Here is a 16593-nt window from a genome sequence, read left to right on the forward strand (position 1 = left end):
TCACTGACCACTGACAGCCTGTCCAAATCTGAAACATGCAAATATACAACATGCCTGTACTTGAAATGTACAGTATTTAGGATTGAAGTTGGATCTTTAGTAAAATGAAAACAAGAATACTTGGACACAGATGAATAGAACACATTCAGATTGAACTGTTAAGGTCTCTTATTTGTCAGGGACTGAGTCAATGCTGATAAGACAGAGTCTTTTCCACTGAGTTTTAAAGGAACGTGGATTCTCCATTACATTTTTACAGGAAATGCAGAAATATGGGAACTGCCTGAGGCTGAATACATCTGGCACAGAGAGTGAGAGTGAAGGACTGGCTTGGCAGGATGTGCAGGTGCAGATCTGTGATGGGCAATTAATTATTGCCATTAGCATCTTTAATACTAACGTAACTACAACTATCTCAATCAACTGCACGATTCTCATACACCTCTAATGGCAAGACAAAAGTACTCTCATGGGCAATAATGTAAATATTCCCTGTGGACAAAAACTGAGCACATTTCAATGTGATTGATTACCTGTGGAGTGGACAGTTTGCCCACGGTTCACTGGGAAAATAGGCGTCAAATATATTTTAGTCAATATGCAAGCTTGTTTAGGAGAGATTGTTAAAGCAGACAGATGCTCAAGTAATAACCCAAACTCATGCTTTTTATTCTGTTTTTTTCACGAGATCAAGTGTGGCCTCAAGAATAACTGCTGCCCTTATAATTATCTCCATTCCGAAACAAGAAAGCTGTGAAAATATAGAAAAACATAGACTGGGATGCTTTGGTACACAGGAACATAAGAAACACGGAGTTTGTTAAGAACATAAGCAAGTCAGAAATAATGGGAGCTCATATGTAAGAACATAAGAAAGGTGGAAAACAAGGGAAGCTCGCTCTTAAGGACATAAGACACGTTAGATACCACAAATGGACATAAACGTCTCAGATTTCCAAGCAGGTCATTTATGAATCTGCTCATCTCATCCTTGGCATTATGAAAAACACTGAGAGCTGATAGCTGCGAGATGATGCAAGCCTGCTGGAGAATGGGCTTGTTGAACAGGGAATGCGACAGTCTTAAAGGGCTAACAGAGGAATGTTGCCAATCCGCAGTGAAGAAGCTGACAATGAAAGAGTTTGAGATTGAGCAGAGAAAAGAATATTTCAGTTCTCGTGATGAATGTGGAAGAGCTGGGAAGGGAGCGTTCTGGTGGACAGAAGACACTTCAGTGTCGCTGGAGTGGCTCGGTTTTCAGTATTTAGACACCGGAGTCGACGTGAGCATTGAAGAGCTTTGGTGACATTATTAGGGATCATGATTGCAGATGGGAGAGCTCCCGTGGTAATTATTAACATGACGTTCCTGGGCACGGTGCACGCTGGCATGCTCAGCAGGGAACAAAGCCTCTTTGGGAATGGAGAAGCTGTCTGTTGCCGTGAAAGGCTGTCAGGAGAACCTGCGAGGCGAAGTGGTGTTGTCATGGTGGAGCAGTCGGAAGAGAGCCCCAGTCTGCAATGTTTGTGCAGGAGCTGTTTGGCTCTGAGGAGAGCGCTCCCTGGGCTCTGCCCACAGACCAGTCAGACCGGTTTGCTCTGACGGGAGCTGCGAGGCTGGGAAGCCACAAACACGGGCACAGCAGGGCAGCAGCCAGCCTGCTACTGCTGCAGAGAAGACTTTGACTGTGAGCCCAGCATCCTCACCCAGGCAAAAAACTGGAGAAGCAAGCTCAAGCTTCTAACTCGCTACACAGCACCCTGCGGACGGAATCACAGCACACAAGCAGACCCTGGACTCAGGGAGGCAGGAGGAGATTCTCTGGAAGTCGGCAACATCGTATCTCCTGTCGACTTGGGGTGCACTTCATCTTAACAACCACAAGATGAGCATCATCCCCTCCTTACACAGCCTGCAAAGTAGAAGCATTCTAAACACCACAATTTCCTATCATTCTGATGCCCCTCTTAACTTACTAAGTAATCCTTCGAATTAATCCTGCAGTGGTACGCTCAAACAGAGAAATTCTGTGTCACTCATATGTCCCTCTATGTGACATTCAGAAGGATTACAGTCAAGGGGCCCCAGATAAGAAGGTATCCGAGACCTCAATGTGTCAGCCAAGCCTCCACAGGTGCCGGGTTCTGGGATAATGGGTTACAGAGAAGATACAGACTGCTTACATTGAGGCTGCAAAGATATTTCCAACTCCCCATCATTTTGATATAAGGACAATTCATACATATTTAATTGTACCCCCCAATGAAATAGGAAAACAAACATCACATAACAGAAGGCTTTTCAAATGGCACAGTATCTTGCTTAAAAACATTCTCCAAATTTCCAAAGAAATGGAATTGCTGGATTTTAGTGGAAGGAATACCTAGAGGTGCGAATGAATGTGACCCTTGTCTATTCTGGGCTTAAATGATCTGTGACAGCCATAACGTTGCTCTGTTCAATGCTATAATGATTACAGTATAGCATGATTAGATTTTTTTAAGCATGACACATTAATCACTGCATAACTCAGTCCATTACATGGTGTTCTGTGCTTCTTTTGTATCTGGTGTTTGAATAGATCTGAAGGGCACAAGGCTATTCCTTCTTGTTCAATACCTTCTTCAACTCCCATGTTTTTTTTCCCTGTTGAATCTGGGATCGCCCATTATTTTCTAGTCATATTGAGAATCAGCTTTGCTCACTAGACATGCATCCATTTGTAAATGTGTCAGAGCATCCTCCATTCATGAAGAGTAGTACCAGTCTGAGCAGTAAAGCGCCTCTTGTCGCCATGCTAGTCATCGGGTCACAACTCTGTCACCATCACAAGTCACCAGACTCGCAGCTCCTGCGTCACAGGGGTCTCAGCTCCTGCATCACAGGGGTCTCAGCTCTCACTGAGGCCATCCTGCCCCACTGGGGTCTCAGCTCCTGCCCCACCGGGGTCTCAGCTCTCACTGAGGCCATCCTGCCCCACAGGGGTCTCAGCTCCTGCCCCACCAGGGTCTCAGCTCTCACTGAGGCCATCCTGCCCCACAGGGGTCTCAGCTCCTGCCCCACCGGGGTCTCAGCTCTCACTGAGGCCATCCTGCCCCACAGGGGTCTCAGCTCCTGCCCCACCGGGGTCTCAGCTCTCACTGAGGCCATCCTGCCCCACAGGGGTCTCAGCTCCTGCCCCACCGGGGTCTCAGCTCTCACTGAGGCCATCCTGCCCCACAGGGGTCTCAGCTCCTGCCCCACTGGGGTCTCAGCCTTCTAGACTCCAGTAAGAGTCACAGAGACTGCAGGTCTCACCAATGCCAGCAAAAGTCACAGCCCTCTCAGATGCCAAGAGTCCAGGGGAAGCTGCCACAAGAGATACCCCAGCCGACTGAAGCCCACCACTCGGTAAACCACAACTGAACCAATTCATCGCCAAGTCATTGGGCATCACTGCCTTCAGGACATTTCATCAGAATGAACACGCTTGCACTGTGATTTTTAAAGCTGTTGCTATTTGAGCAAAACGCATTTTCTAAACCAAAGTGTCTATGTTTATATGCTCCGATCCAGTAAATGTCAATGCTGACCCCGAAAAAGAAATGAAATCAAGATTTTCCTCTCAACGGGACAAGATATTGGAAAATGAACTAGGTTTGAAGTCACAACTTGTAAAATGAGTTTGACTTGGAAGCCACAAATCTTTGAAAGCCATCCATCAGCATAGAGGTATTAGAGCCAGTGTTTTACAGATGTATTACAGGTTAAATATCTCACACTGCCTTGTTTATTTCAGAGATTTTTATGTTTAAGAGCTCCGGTACCTGACTAATAATCTGTGATATATAATAGATATGATGTAAACGTATTTCTGTCTTGCTGTGAGGTCTGCCTTTCTGCTTCTGCTTTTTCATGTACAGTGTCAACAAGGTATTTCTGAGACTTCAACAACACTGGAGGTGATCACTGGGGTGTTGCACTGGGCCACCTTTTTCACACTTTCTGCTTTTCTACATAAAAATGCACATTTGTAGCTGCTGAGCTGTTTTTAGAGCAAAACAAAAGACAGAATTGAATAATAAGCTGCTGCAACAGCAAACCCAAGACAACACAGATTAGTCTTTCTCCTGAGTGTTGCGGCTTTGGTCTGAACTGAAGGCTTGGAGAAGAAAAGGAGTTTCTAACTTGAGGTTCAAGCCTGTGTAAATCCTGCCTGAAGCATTACAGCGAGATGGTGGGGGCAGAGGAGACACTCAGCAAAGAATAAAAAAACACCACGATAAAACCACATTGTTTCACATTTTTGCTGACTCACTGAGCATTACCGTCAGTCAGAGCTCTGGGGCTTGTGCTCTACAGCATCCTAAAGAACGCTTTCCACATTCCTACAGGCATGTACTTGTTCCTCTAGGGATGAATATCCCTAGAATAATTAATATTTTCCATCAACAATGTGTAAGACCCAGAAGAATATTCAGAAGTGCAGGACTAAGAGAAAGTAAATAGAATGGAAATCCATCTGTCAGAATAGCACAAGAAGCAAATACATTTTGGCAAATGTCAGCAAACCGTAATGGAAAAGCCTGTTTCTTCGAGATGAATAGTGAATATTTCTGTGCAATACTTCCTAATGCACAATAAACCTTCAAACACTACAAACTTTTAACACTAGAAAAAGTGTCCATTACCATAAACGATTAAATAGTGACAGTGCTGTGTTCGGTGAGGAGGCAGGTTTCTGAGTCTCACTGTGAAGGGAAGGAAGAATGTGATTGCTAAAAGCCAAAGCAAGGTTAAGAATCCCCGCCCTGAGACAGATTAGCAGCCAGACTGATATAAAGAGATATTTCTGAAAGGAAATCTATGTGTTCTGAATGGAAAACCATCTGAACTGCTTCCAAAGGCAATGGGTGCAGTCAGCATGTTTAACAGCTGGCAACAACGTCAAACAGCTGAGGAAAATCAAAGATTATATGTACAAGAAGCAAAAGGACATCCTGTGGATATGTAAGCTAAGAATCGCATTTTTCTTTGATGACATGACTACACTAATGCATCTTAGAGTCCTTCAGGAGAACCCAAAGCAATGGTTTTATTTTGGTGACCTGAGGGGCAGCCATTTGGAATGACAGGCAGCTCTTGAGTCAGAAGCATGTTTATTCCCTCGAGCTGCTATGATCGAAATGTTTGGAATAACCCCTGACCCCGAGACATCTCTCCGCTCACGCTATCCAATCAGTCCATGCACTGCAGGTCCTGTGCCTGATCTTCCCAGCTACTCTTATCCCCAAAAAAACACTCACCCACAGTGGAAACCTATACACAACAGAAGCCTCCTCTTCTTTCTTTTGCAAAAGGTGTGTTATTGGAATCTGAGTCATTTTACATGTGTACAGTATTTCTACTTCACTACTGATGTTGCACAGCGTAATGTTCAATACTATCAGCCGGTTTCATCCACTCCCTCGACAATCATCTTCAATTACTCCCCGGTTATATTCATTATACTGGAGCAGCTGGTTAAAATGTCCTGCCCCCCGCCTGAGGTAGCATGTTTCAGGGAGCAATGCCCCAGAGCTCCTGCACGACAGCGGGCAGACAGCTCCTCAGGAAAAGGCACGAGACAGCCGAGTCCCTAGATTAGCACATTCATCTTCGCTCACGGCCTCAAGATGTGGAACGATGTCACCTGTTGAAGAAACAAAGAAGCCTGAAGTGACATGTGTTCATGCTGCTGCTGGCTTGACACATCAACCCATTCATCAAACCTAGCACTGATGTGGCTGTCTCTATTCTATCTAATTGCATCTCTGACATAAACATTTGGATGACTCAAAATTTCATTCATCTTAACCGCGACAAGACTGAAATCATGCTTATTGGCACCCCCCATCAAATTCGTAAAGCCAGTCCTGTAACCCTATCTGTAGATGGTTCTATACTTGAGCTTCAATCTAAATTAAAAAACCTTATTCGAATATTCGATTCTGGCTTAACATTCGAACCACATGTGCAGCATATTGTCAAAACACCTTTTTTTCACCTCAGAAATATCACTAGACTATGCCTTATGCTATCACTAACTGTGGCTGAAAAGCTGATCAACACATTTGTGTTCTCTCGAATTGACTACTGTAATGCTCTACTCGCTGGGGCATCTAAATCTACTTTGAACAAACTGCAGTATGTCCAAAATTCAGCAGCCAGAATCCTGACCAGGTCTAGTGCAAATGATCACATTACTCCTATCCTGGAGTCCTTGCACTGGCTTCCGGTCAAATTCCATGTAGACTTTAAAATCCTCATGCTCACCTATAAGGCTCTGCATGGCTTGGCACCTCAGTACTATTAGTACTATTATTATTACTAATAGTACTGTCTGAACTATTATCGTCCTACTCCCCACCTCGCAACCTTCGCTCTTCTAACTCTGGTCTCCTTACTGTCCCCCAAGCCCATCTACATTGTATGGGTGACAGGGCCTTCTCCTGTTCTGCCCCCAAGCTCTGGAACTCTCTCCCCAAGGATATCAGAGAGTCACCTTCTCTAAACTCCTTCAAATCCAGACTCAAAACCCTCTTCTTCAGAAAAGCCTTTACTTAGTACCACCATCCACAGTCTCCTCTGTATATTGAAATTGTGTTTTATCTTGTGTATTGTTTTTATTTATTGTTGTTGTCATTCTGTAAAACACTTTGAGAAGCCACCTTTAAAGGCGCTATATAAAATAAAGCTTATTATTATTATTTTTACAGCGGGTGATTCATTCTGCTGTCCTTTATAAAGCACCTTATTAGAAAAGGACAATTTAAAAAATCAGTATCGTGAAACAGTCAAATGTTCTACATCTGTATAAACTGGAAGTTCTTTTACACACAATCCCTGTCACACTGGTACAACAATTCAGTCCCAGTAAGGCCACTGCGCGGCCCATACTGAAATGAAGAAGAAAATAAAATGTTTGCTCTCATAATTGTGGAATACAGATACTAAACAAAAAGACCACAGAACAAATGCTTTTCTTATTCTTCCTCAAACACATTGCCCAGGCAGGTCAGCACTGTGTTTGTGCTCCAATATGCAAATCTCTGTAGCATATTCCACACCCGTCTTGTCTCTTGACACTAGCTACAGTGGCTGAAATGAAAGGTCATGAAATAAAAGTGACAATGTAAGGAATTTATTTTGCATTGACAGGCTGTTTTGGGCAGTTAGGTTAGTGCACCTGATCCCCCCCTGTGTGAAGAGATAATGTGCTCAGCCAGATAAGACATTTGACAAACAACACTTTCCGTGTTACACACAAAGCGCGGACACCCGCCCCTGACTTCGGCACTAATTACTAAGCCCAGCTGCCGTGCGGGTCTGGACAGGCAAGACTAGCACAGGGTTGTGCCTGGTCTTGAGCAGGGAGGTTGCTCTGAAAGGATGGGGCCCCCGTGGCACTGAGCCACCTGTCTCAGCCTCTGAGGCACTGCAACGTGCCCCAGAGTCAGCCTCCTTCATTTGAGTTGCAAATGCAGGTCAGCTCTGCGCCCCGTGCAATTCCCCAGCGACCTCCTCGCACAAACACTACTACCCATCTCCTCTGTCTGTAGCAACTTCTGCAAAAACACCCGACGAGCCACCAGAAATTTCAAACGCCACAACACAAGAAGTGCCAAGGGTTGAACAAAGAAAGCAAGCCAGGCACGGGCAGTGTGTTTCCTAGTGACCTTACAAAGGAAAGAAAGCAGAAATTCCCTTTTTGGCACAAAGACGTCTTAAGGCACACCACAAACCATGATGCCCTGTTATAGAGGCTAGCATGCCAGAGACTTTGGAATTAAAGTAGAATATGGCTTTTATCGAAAGTGCTCCTTGCTATCCCAAACTCGACCCCATGTTGGCGAGACTGCTTGTGCCTTGATTTCCAAATCATCTCTAATGGGCTTAATAGTCTGCTGTTGTCAAAAAAAAACAGTTTCAGTGCTCTCACATCAGCCTCGGCAGCTAGCTCTGCATGACAGTACAATTAGCACAGTGTAGTGACATGGAAAATAGCCTGCATTCAGCACAGGGTCATTATTAATGGGTCTATCTCACGGTTCAGGTGATAATGCACAGAGTTTCACAATCGTCCCAAGCTTTAAAGTTAGCAAAATGTTTAACTTTACCTTTTTAACCTCTTATAAGCTTTTACCCTGACATCCCTGTCGCTTCCCGTGCTCATCACTTTAAACTACTTGGAGGGCATAGTAAATGCCGGAGGGCACATTTGTAAAACAGAGATGTCAAACAAGGACGGTCCTGTCAGCCCAATCCATCCTGAGTTTACCCTGATTCCCACTGCAACTCAGAATTTCTCTTCTCCTCAGGAGCACAAAACAATGGCCCTTTTTACTGAGCTACAATATGGTTCCCACGAGGGCCTGAATGATTGCACTAAAGTCATCTCCCACATCATTTCTGCATCAGTGTTTGTTCAGCACAGCCAAATGAAGGGCTCAGATAACCAGCCGCTGTCCTCTAGCTCTTAAAACGATCAAACACTGCCTAACAGCCACAATCAATGATCAATCACATTGACCCAATACCATGATTACACCTGTCCGTTATTCGGGGTTGCAGAAGCCGGGGTGAAGCTATCCCAGGACAGTGGAATGCTCCTGGGATCCTCTTGTTTTTGGTAAAATAAGCTACTGCAATCACTCCGGTGGTTTCAGTGGGACACAAGTTGTTTATAACAGGACCTGTCTTAACAAGCACGCAGCAAAAAATAATAGATGAATAAAACGCTGTTAATTGTAATGGATGTTTATGACAACACCAGCCTTCAGCAGCTGACATTCCTGCAGGTTGCCTTTACCGCAGTTCATGTTACAAAACGAGTTTCCTCTTTGAAACTGCCTTCAGGATAAAGCCACTACAATTACAACTGAATACCAGTCCCTCCTCTTCTCTGTGCACTTTAATCCTCGCACTGTCCCGGTGGCTTCCAGCTCACTGCAGCTCTGCTCACGTTTAAGCCCTGGGTGTCTCTACTAGCCTAGGTGAGCATGGACACTCCACTGTAACCTCAAGAAAAAGTTAACATTTACAGTGCACTGGTGAGACGTTATTCGCACACCTATGGTCACCATTTTACAAAAAAGAGCATTGCTGTTCTTCAATCAGTTTAAAGAAGGCCACAATGGTCCGTGGCCCTAAAAGAAGGTTTCACACAGACTACTTGGAGTAACTCAACCTCTTCCGCCTTGAAGTGAGGAGATACAGGTGACTTGTTACAAGAACAACCAAGAGAACAATTTCTGGACTAACTAGAAATGTAAAACCACACCAAAGTCACAAGCTGAAATTAAGAGAGAGTGCATTGAGGAACAAAATCAACAATCTTTACACAAAGAGAGGTGGATGTCTGGAGCAAACTGCCCCAGCCATGCTGCTGAAGCTGCTTCTAAACAATCATATACTCAATTCAATTTCAATGCAATTCATTTTCATATAGCGCCTTTCACAACAAGGTTGCCCCAAGGCACTTAACAAAGCTGTGTGACAATATATGACATTACAATACAGAAAGAGGAAAAAGCCAGAAGACAACGGAGGAGAGGAACTAAAAACTCTGTAAATAGAAAAACAACCTCTAGGGGTCCGAGGTCAACTGGCTGCCCAACCCCTCTGGGCATGCTAAGACTATACAATTCTAAAAAAAGTACTAAATGTGGAGTGTTAAGTATATAATATTATATACTGTAATCCTACTAACAACCAAATCAACAAGACTGCCTAACTGGCCTAAATCTTCTCTGTATCTTCATGAGCACTCAAAATCCTCAAAGCCATTCATTGGGCAGAGAGGTGGCTCTGTGGCTAAGGATCTGTGCCTATAGCTGGAAGGTTGCTGGTTCAAATCCAGCAGTTGGCAGAGGAATCCTACTCGATTGGGCCCCTGAGCAAGGCCCTTAACCCCAGCTGCTCCAGGGGTGCTGTCCAATGACTGACCTTGTGCTCTGACCCCAAGCTTCTCTCCCTGCCTGTGTGTCTCCTGGAGAGCAAGCTGGGGTATGCGAAAAGACAAAGTCCTAATGCAAGAAATTGTATAGGGCTAATAAAAAGATGTTATGTTATGTTATGTTATAAAGTCAGCCCAGAGACCCGACAGGATCACAGCACTGAATGCAAGGCATGATTGGAAAGCAAGAGCAAGTGTACCGTTTGACTGCAGGAGGGAGGCCCTCTGCACACAGCAACCAAAGCAAGCAAGACAGGTCAAATGGCCTCCTCTTGTCTGTAACCTTTTTTATATGTTCTTAACAACTTAAAGGAAAGCAGCAAAATGCACCTCTGCTTGCGGCTCTCCTTCCTGTGTCAGTGTCGGAGAGCAGGCTGAGGAGAGCCGGACGATTGCAGGAGGAGGATTAGCTCAGACTCTGAGCTGATTAACTCTGCTCGGCCCACGGCAGGCTGGGGCTGTGTGTGTGTGTGTGTGTGTGAGAGAGAAAGAGAGAGGGCGAGAGCAGTTCTGGCCGTCTGCAGAACGCCCTGCCTCCGTTTAGACCGGGCTGGAAAATCTCATTTGCCTCAGGCTTCGCCCTGCAAAATTCCCCACTCGCTGAAGAAACAGATCAATCGTCAGCTGCCGGGAGAACGAGGCAGGGCGCCTGCCGCAGCTTTGAGCTGCTCTGGGCTTGGAATGCCCTGGCACAGAGGGAGACATCGTGCCGTCTTCTCTCTCCAAGGCAGGCGCACAGCAGTGTGGTAAGCACAGATGAAACAAGGGGGTCAGTCAGCACCTCCCGCCAGACCCCCCCCCTCGGGATTCGCTTTAGATGCTGAAGCCTGATCCAGAAAAGCCAGGAGTATTCCCAGCGTCTCGAGGAAGATCCGTCTCTGTCCTAATGAGATCCCAGGTAACGGTTCAAAGAGGCAGAGGCAGCTTCGGGGGGAAGTGAAACGCATCAAGGGGAGAGGAGACATCGAGAACAATCGCTGACACGCCGCCTGGAAATAACGAATTTAAACAGCAGCGGATCGGGATGCAGGATGGAGAAGCTATAAAAAAAAACATTGGCATTCTCAAGGGCTGTATTACTGAAAGCATCCGTGAATGTCATGTACAGCACAGTTGGTTCAGCAGAGCTAAAGAATTTCCACTCTTAACAGATTACAGCCTTACTCACTAATTGATCTTCGTGGCACATCCAGGCTCCCCGTCCTATCAAAGCACCTAGTTTACACAGGCAGGTAAGATAAACACTCCTCAAGGAAAAAAAAACATCGCACATGCCGCGTGCGTTACTGCACAACGAGGGGACGTTTCCAAAGAAAAGGCGCAGTACAGAGCAAAGATGAGGGCTCTTGATTCTCAAATGTGTGCTTGACTGAAGACACTGACGCTGTGCCCCTAAGCCAGACTGCACCAGTCCACCCAGCTACAGAAAAGAAATGCCAGTCCTGTTAATGCTAGGGTGAAGACTAAAGTACTTTTACTTGCACAATTAGAAATTACAGAAATGCTGATCCAGATTATGCCACATTTTCAGGCAGAGTGCGCCCTGTGAGTTTCATACAGGCCAGAATGAGGACAGACTGAAATTGTACGACACAAAGAGGCATTTCAGCCCCAAAATTGCAGACCTCCATTCCCCACTGCACTGAGCTCTGATCCTAATATTGAAAGATCCCAGCATCACTATCTCTGCAATGGGTCTTGGTAATATTCCAGGCACTGGTCATTCTCGGTACACAAAAGTGCTTTCTAATATACCGCACCTGCTACCAATGTTCCCTCTAATTCTTAAAGCCCTGTGTGTGCAAAAATTTCAAGTTGTGCAAATTGTTTCCTCAGTGCAGTGATAAAAACTTGTGCACACTAAATTGAAAATTGTAAACCTGAAATTATTTTTTATTAATATACTCATTCACATAGAAGCATAGAGATCTAAAAGACCAGGAGAGCTATTCAACGAGCCCAGTCATAGAGACTGAGTGTCGAGCGAGCATGAGCAGGGAGGTACGAGACTACGAGAGCAGAGATATCGATGATCGAGTCACAATAATAATGCACACAGCCAAGTTGGGCCTCTCGCAGCCAGTCTCACGTGGTCGGTTTAGTATTTGTTTTATAATTATCATATTTCTTTTGGAATTAATTTTTTTGTGCGCAGTTCAATTTCCTGTGTGTGCTGATTTTATAACCTGTGTGCGCGCACAACCGCGCACAGCTTAGAGGGAACATTGCTGGCTACATTGTTCAGCACCTGTTAAATTTAAGGGCTCCTGTGGCGTTTATCCTCAATAAAAAGGGAGCTAGCTCCTATCACACAGTTCCAGAGTGAGCAAACACAGGAGACAAGGTCAGGCCTGTTGGACTTCACTCGCGGGTGCAATTACCACTACTGATGCAGCAACCAGGGAAGAATAATAAGTACTCAAAGAGCTGAGGGGAAAGCACATATATCTTTCAAAAATGTCTTTAGTGGAAAGGTTCTCTTGTCCCTGAGGGTATTCCTATGCGGTGTGGTCAAAGCCTCAGTTCACCTGCAGCTGACAAGCCTGACTATCCCATCAGGCCTCACTCCCTCCCCCGCCTCCTTCCTCCGGCACCAGCTGCACCTCCTGCATCTCCTGCTCCAGCTCACCACAGGCACACAAGATTTGCAGCCGGTTTTTTTTTTCCAGCCGCCCAAAGAACTGGATGCCTTTTCCAATGCTCGCGAGAAACGATCTTCAGCGCCAGGAGGCTCAGCAGAAGGCAAACTGGTGCAGCCAACCAGCCGTGTTCCAACTGCTTCATCCAGTTCGTGGCGACAGGGGAGCTGGGGCCCATCCAGACAATCTACAGGCGCAAGGCAGGATACACCCTGGACAGGACGCCAGGCCATCGCACACACAGACTCAAACACAGTCACACAGTTTTCCCAGAAGCCAACTAACCTACCACTTCACCAGGTGGCGTGAAGACGGCCTGAAAGCTCCAGTTTCTATGTTGTTTGGCCCAGGCAAGTCTCTTCCTCTTATTCTGCCCTCTTAACAATGGTTTCTCATCAGCAATTCTTCCTGGTAGGCCAGCTTCACGCAACCTCCTCTGAACAGTTGATGTTGAAACATCTGTACTTCTAGTTGCACTGAGCTCAGCTTGTATTTCATGGGATAGTTATTCGCCGGTTTCGCAGACTTGTGACTCTAATGAACGTATTCTCTGATTCTGAGGTCACCTTTGGCCTGGCTGACCTTTTGCGGTCCTCATGAGCGCTAGTTTCTTCATATCGCTTGATAGTCTTGGCCTCAGCATCTACTGACACTTGCAAAGTTCTTGCAATTTGTCTTAAAGGTTGGCCTTCATTTCGTAAAGTAACTATAGACTGCTTTTTTTCCTTGCTTAACTGAGCAAATTTCACCATGTTCATGCAGGAATTCCAAACTTTTGCCCATGTTCCCTATATTTATAGTAATCGTGGACCCTTACCTGTTTACCAATAATTGGTGACAAACGTTTAATGAGGTAACATTCTAGCTAACTGTGAAAACATCTAACAAAGACAAGTTTAAACTTCTTTTAGTGTTCTAAAACAATGTTATACAGATTTCTGACTTTTAACTCACCTGACTAACTTGAAGCGGACTGAAATTTGCTTGTTTTGGGTGTTCACTTTATTGAAAATGGAAAATTAACATTTTCAATGTGGTTCACTTAAGAACATATATCATGTAATTGAATATTAAAGTGTTTATAGAAAAGTTTATACAGTTTAAAGCACAGATAATCATGAATAATCTGGTTTCAAGCAGGTGTACTCAAACTTTTGTCTGGTACTGCATCTTCTTAATTCTGTTGCTGTGATGATATAATGAACTAACAACCCCAAGATGTGAGGCTTTGTGAAACACACAAATGAGTCAGTGTGCAGCGGAGTACTGTGTGCTGTCCTCAGCACAGTGTTATGCACTGTGCAGGAGCCAGATTTAATCACTGGGGGTTAGTGAATCATAATCATGCATATACTGTACACAACATACTGTATAAACAGCTTTCAAAACTCATGCCACGATACAAATGCTGTTAAGGATTCCAGAAATATAAGAGTATTGACCTAATCTTTTACGCTTGTAAAACCAGAGGAAACTACCAGAGGTATAGTGGGGGAAAAAATTCAGCAGCATGGTAAAAGATCATCAGGAAGGGTAAAACTATGCAAAAGCACTGGACGCCATAAGGAATGGATCGCTGTGAAAATACTAATGCAGATGAAACATGGTGGAACTTTTCTCAGGGTATTTTATATGCACGCTGCACGCTGCATTTACGTGTATATACTGTATATATATGACAGACACGCACTGTCGAGCGTGACCTGAGCGATGTGCCGACACTCCCCTCCACTGCAGCTGCCTTCGCCGGAGGGAATCAGGCGGCCGGCTCGTCGACCGCCCGTGTGCCTGTCGCGGGGACGCCGACCCGGGGCGCTGCTCCTGCTCTGTACGCGTCACGATCAGGCGGGCATGTAAAATAAAGGTTACCGCCCCCGACACAACCAGCGGAGATTTTCCTCTGGTCCCCTTCATTATTAAAGGGGGTGGGATTAAGCGAGTTAAGCGTCATAAAACAAGCTGTATACGAACCGTGGTACTGTCACCCTTGGCTCTTATCAATCCCTCTTTCCAAGGTAGGTGTTTAGCACAGCGCCAATTCATTCTTTTAACTGAGACCTGGGGCAATTCAGAATTTTGCACATCACCCTTTGTGGGACTCTGGCGCTTAATGATGTTTTGCTCCATAATCAAGAAGAATCCTCATCCCAGTCCCTTCTCGCCCTTGCATACTGTATGTACACGAAACTCGCACACACAGTGCCAGCGCTCTTCTTTAACGCACAGATGATCTTCCCTGCAACTAGCTGGTGTCGCAACTTCCCAGCATTCCGAGTTCTCACCTCAACGCTGTAGGTGGCACGCTGCTTCCACTTCCAATCAAACAGGCTGCCTCATTCAGCCTCGTCCCTGCCAGGCAGCTCCACAACCCTAGACTCCACCCGCAGCTCTACAAGGCTCGCCTGCCAGAGCTTGGACATCCTTAGCGTGTGAACAAAGCAGCTGGCTCAGTGGTCAGAGGTTTCAACCAGTGGCTCTCTCATGACTAGCCAGGCCAGACCGTTGTATCCCTACGGAACCCCTCCCCCCGACTAACACCGTCACTCGCACGTCCCCTGCTGTTCAACACCTAGACCTCAGCCCTGACACCGAAGACGGCGCGGTACACACTCTCTCTGTTATTAGGGTGGTGGAGGTTTACTCGTCGTGCAAAGAAACGCCGGCTGAAATGGGCCGGGGAGCGGCGCAGCGCTCGTCAAAAATAAACGCAATAGCGACACGTCGTAGCGTAGCTGTCAAGATAATAGAAGTGCAAAGATGAGAGACACAATCACTTCGCATTATGGCCCCTTTCCAAGCGCCCGGCTGTGGCAGGAGATGTCCCGGACACACCCTTTGTCTGAACGCACCTCTGTGGCTTCTCATGCAATTCCCTGCCCTTTTAATACATCGTGTACTGCTTGCTCTTTCCCCGGGATGGACCACTGAACACACGGCTACCCCTGCAAAGCGTCACAGTGCACCGTGATTATTCGCGGAGCTCCAGTTCGCCAAAACTGCATTGTTCAAGATCTCGGGGACGGCTACCGTGTTCCACGGACACGCACTTCTCGCAGAGCACCGAACCGAGCCACGCGCCTGACGCCTGAGTGGGAGCGTCCCACTCGCGACCCTCTCTCTGGCCACGGGCTGGTCAACCCACCCAACCCACAGCATCAAGCGCACGACACACCAGCACAGAATGGGGAAAAGAAAGCAGCGCCGATTTAAAAAGACAGGCGCAGCAGAAAATCACGAGACAGCCCTGACAGCGCAGCGCTTGCCGGTTTTGTTAGCGGAAAACAAAAACACGGGCTATTTAAGCTCTTCACCCTTCTGACATCGACAGCAGAAGTTCATCGACACGGACACCAGTCATTTCAAGGTAAAGACCGCCTAACTTAACAGGATGTCTTGGGTAGAAAAACGACGGACAAAAAAAAAGAACAAATGCAAGAGTCGGAATAACAAAAATGTCGCAGTACTGGCTATCGCCTACCTTTCCAGGAGATCTGTCAGTCAGTAGACCAGATGTGGCTCATTGAAGACTGGGGGGGCGCACCGAGCAAAGCAATCCACGACCACGACCGCCACCGCCCCGCTGTTTGTTTCCTGACACGGGAGGTATTCCGAGGGAATGGCAGAGAGATGTGTGTGTAAGAGAGAGAGGGAGGGACAGAGAATGAGAGAGAGAGCGAGAGAGCGAGAGACGTTTTCTCAAGACACGGGATCCCAGAGAGCGTCGGAGTGGAAGCGAATCAGACTCCGGGCGCATTCAAATGCGAGGCACTGCCTCCTTTTCGCCAAGCGCACGGCAGCGAGAGCGTTTCGGAACTCCGATTCGCCACTCGGGAGGCCCGTCCGCCTCTTTTTACTCCTCTTGTTTCTCGCTCCCCCGAATAAACTCCCACTGTTTTACCCTGCCGCCGAAATGCGGGGTTGCACAATCCGCCAACAAGGGCTGGAGGTAGATGAAAAAGCTCACCTGCTGCAGCTGGC

General features: G+C 46.3%; 1 protein-coding gene across 4 annotated transcripts in view; it reads right to left on the bottom strand.

Moving 5' to 3' along the window:
- Positions 1–16378, bottom strand: part of LOC148818130 (uncharacterized) — a 99219-nt gene extending 82841 nt beyond the window's left edge. For all 4 annotated transcript variants that reach the window (XM_088937547.1, XM_088937546.1, XM_088937544.1 and 1 more), the window contains exon 1: positions 16094–16378. The gene's annotated coding sequence lies outside the window, so the exon portion shown is untranslated. The remainder of the gene's footprint in view (positions 1–16093) is intronic.
- Between the last annotated feature and the right edge of the window lie 215 nt (positions 16379–16593).

The sequence above is a fragment of the Atractosteus spatula genome, chromosome 19, assembly GCF_055471065.1.
Source record: "Atractosteus spatula isolate fAtrSpa1 chromosome 19, fAtrSpa1.hap1, whole genome shotgun sequence".
In the NCBI taxonomy this organism is placed as follows: domain Eukaryota; kingdom Metazoa; phylum Chordata; class Actinopteri; order Semionotiformes; family Lepisosteidae; genus Atractosteus; species Atractosteus spatula.